Consider the following 4,378-nt stretch of genomic DNA (forward strand, 5'->3'; position numbering starts at 1 on the left):
CGGTATGATTTTTAAAAAATACCGAGGTGAAATGAAAATCACTCAATGCCACCACTAGTGGTGATTATGGAGTTCACGGATTTCACGGCATGGACCGCAAACGAAACGGCGTACCTATACGATATATAATGGCTAGATCGCGGAGTACGATCAAAAAAGTGAAAGCAAATGAAAGCGAAACGGACGATGTGAAGGGACGCGTCGTCAAGTGCGACGACGGCTACCTACGACTATAGCTGAAGGGTTGCTAAACAACTCTGCGGTCGAGATCAGACGCTTGCACGGTGGCTTCGGACGGGACCTTGACGCGCTGATGGCAGCGGCAGCGCGGGAAAGCTTCATCCCCGAGGGTTGATTCGGCCGAGGATTGGTAGCGGGGGCACTGCGACGACGTCGGTTTCCCGTTCTTCATTGGATTTGATAACCGGAAAGCCACCGCCCATCATAAGACCCCCGGAATTTGTCACGGCCATATCTTATGATAATATACATATGGATGTTTACCGGTGACCCGGGAGGTTGTCACGGTAACGGAAAAATCAATAAAGGTCGAGTATGAATTAACGTGCCGCCTGCGTATCTACTATATACTGTATACGAATAATGCATTACGCCGTTGTAATAAATTACTATCGTCGTGATTATCGACGTCCTCGCCGTTTCACGGTGAGCGCATGTAAATTCCACCGGTTTACAGGTAGTCGATTAAGGATTAGATTATAAACCGTAAATTCTACAGGTACATTGTTTAACCTTCAAAAATAAAATACATTCACTCTACAAGTACTAAATTAATATGAATTATATCTCTGAAAAAGGTCAAATCAAATCATAATTAAATAGGTATTCTATATACATAAAATAAAAAATGAACAAATTAAAACTTAATTTGCCAACCATGATTAGTAATAATGTACAGTTAGAAATATGTAATGTTGCTCTTGCTTACATTTTACTAATAAATGTTACAAAAACATTATATAAATATTATAATCTATACGATACAAATAAAAAAACTCAAATATTTAAGTATAGTAATATATAAATTTCTATAGTTCATTTTAGGCATCAATTGGGAAAGAAAATAACAATTATTAGTTACAATAAAATTTAGTTTTAACATAAAATTTGAAAATAAAGTCTTACAAAAAATGTATCAAAAAAATTGCAACAGAAGAATTTACAATCACCCGTCTGTATTAAAGACTACATTTGACAGATTAATATTAAAAAAAAAAATAATTTTAGAGTTTTTGTTGAAAGATGATATGCCTGACATGCCTAGTTGTTGGTTTCCTATACTCTATTAGCCAATCTAAATTTTCTTAATAACTATTGTTAGAAATACTAATTTTAAAGTAAATATAATATTCTTTATTTTTATGAAAAACTACCAATGAGTTTATTGTTTTTAAAATTTAATACACCTTTTCAATAAATTTTATTCAATTTTGATTTAGTTAACTCGACTAAACTAGTTAATTCGATTTAATTTTTTTTTTCTTATTGCCAAACAATCGCACTCTTGATCACTTAAAATGATTAGACAATTTATTCATTAAAACATTTGAAACTTCACTTGCATTTGGATTCCTTAACGACGACACCTCCTTTTATTCTTCTCATTTACGATTTGAATGAAAACTATTTCGTCTGTGATCTATATTTTCAACTACAGTTTTCTTTCAATAGTAAACGTTACATTTTAAGTACGAATTTCAAATGATTTATATTATTTAACTTTTCGAAGAGATTTCACTGTACACTACTTAAATACGTGATTAAAAACCTGTTTTCAAATAATGTGGTATACAATTTAAATATATTTTTTTTTAAATATATCTAGTATTATACTTGATATTCAAACGCTATTTGTCGTGATAATAGTTTACGTCAGTCGTCTATTCACGTCATTATCAAAAGTATAATTAAGAATCTCGTTTTCAAATTTACAACGATGGTTCAGGCAGAATTTTTTTGGTGTTAAAACTTGTACGCGACACCCACCCTTCCATAATTAAAAATGTACCCGTAATTCACAATACATTTAAAAAAATCTGATTTTGTTTTTTCGGAACAAAAAAAGACACTATATCACTAAAAGAATAAAAATAAATGTATATAGGTACTTAAATTGTTAACTCATAATTTAGCTTATGCTTATGTTGTAATATTATTATTGTTACCAAGGTATTATTTATATTGCTGTCAATATTGTTATTATTATAATTAATACTATCTCTACTGTATCGACTGTATCTATACTGTTTTCTATTACTACATTTAGCATATTGATTGTATTTTTATTCCTACTGTAACAAGGCCATGTCCGTTTAATACTAAATAAATAAATATTACATATAGGTATCTATTTTACTTTCGTTCTGACGTTGATATTTTCAATAATCGACCAATATTATCAATAATCAATCCGTTACTAGATTAATTAAAAAAACTGTATATATATTATGAATTAATTAACTATGACTAAAAAAGGCAACATAATATGAATGAATACAAATAAAAATAAATTACTAAAATATAGGCAATGTTTTTTAAGACACAATTAATGACAATAAGTGCAATTTCGAACAAGACAATCATTTATACAAAAAGAAAAGAATTTTAATTCAAACAAAATATTAAAATTTTGTCACAGTACGCAAATCACAAGATATAATAAGAACAAAATAAAATGATAATGTGTATTGTGTGTATATTAGATTATTATGTATGTGTCGTAGGTATATAGTCAAATCAGGCATTTCACTAAATAACAGGGATATAGTCAAAAAAATTAATTTTTATGCAATTTCACTATCTACCTAGACATTTAGTTAAATGACTGTTTCAAGTCAGGTTTTTTTTATACATAAAATAGCAATAAATAATTAATAGAAAATATAATTAAATTTTTAAAATAAAATAAAATGTTTCATTTTTATTATTTTTCTGACTTAAAATAGGCATTTAGTAAAATGGCCTGATTTGACTATGTACCTGACATATAAACATTATAAACATATCTTGCTATATTCATACATTTACTACCTAACCTAACCTACCAATTTAACAAAAAGTTATATTTGTCGTCGCCTTTAAGGCAACAAGCAATATAATTTTTAAAAACCACTTAATGTTTTCTTTTAAATCTAAAATCACATTGTTTGAATTTTTTCTTAGTTATTTGTCATTTGTATGATTAATTCAAGATTAATTTTTACCAGCTCAAATCAATGAATATTGTTAATATTATTCTCAAACACAAATACTATTGGAATTATCTTAATTAAAAATTAGTAAAACTTATTAAACTAGTCCTTCTTCAACTTTTTACCTGCAAAAACGCAACATGATTGCGTTCCATAAAAATACCTATTTACATTTATTAATACATAGAAATACCAATGATACCAATATTTAAGGCGGATATCGTGTACTTAAGCTATAATAACTAGTTATTTAATATATTGTATGTGTATAAGTATCTAATTTTTTATTAACTATTATTTTTAAATAGTGTAAAGTAATGTCATAATAAAAAACATATTTACAAATCCAACAATTTTATTTTATTGTCAGTTTTAAGTTTATAAAATTGGTCAGGACGATTTATTGTTTTAAGGACACCTACATTTTATGGAGCACAATCATGTTGCGTTTTTTCATGTAAAAAGGTAAAATTGGTGCAATTACGTTGCAGCGTAACTCATTACGGGTCGTATAGCTACTTATTAGGCGATATAACTCGTTTTCACCTAAGACAAAAAGTGAACCTTTCATTTTTTCCATCTTTTAGATACCTAGTAATTTTTCCTTGATCATCCACCAAATACAATAATGTCTTTTCTACCAAAAACATTAATAAAATTTAAAAACTGTTATCTTTATAGTAAAGTTTTCCTAAAATATATACTATCAAATATTGAAAAAAAAATTAAAAATACAATTAATATTTTTATCTTTAAGTTTGTTAACGGATAATAATAAATAATTATATTTAAAATCGATCAATTAACGACTACTTGCGTGGAATTTTGTACAACTTTCAGTCTCAAATATAAAAATATAATTTATTATTTTGTTTATTGCAATGTTAAGACCTATGAGTGAATTTTAAGTATGAGTAGTATGTCTGTATACTTTGTATGTACATGATAAAATTAATTAAATTAAATTATAATATATATTATTTAGCAATTGCATTTGTTATATTTTTACATCGCGATATTTTTGTATTCATATTTTTACCACGACATTTTTACGGCAATATTTTGACACGGCACTACGTTTGTGAACAATGTAAACGAAAACAAATCATGCAGCCTTTTAGTTGCGTTTATAAGTATAAATTTTAAAAAAAATGTTATTTTCAAGT

This window comes from Rhopalosiphum maidis, chromosome 3, assembly GCF_003676215.2.
Source record: "Rhopalosiphum maidis isolate BTI-1 chromosome 3, ASM367621v3, whole genome shotgun sequence".
Lineage (NCBI taxonomy): Eukaryota > Metazoa > Arthropoda > Insecta > Hemiptera > Aphididae > Rhopalosiphum > Rhopalosiphum maidis.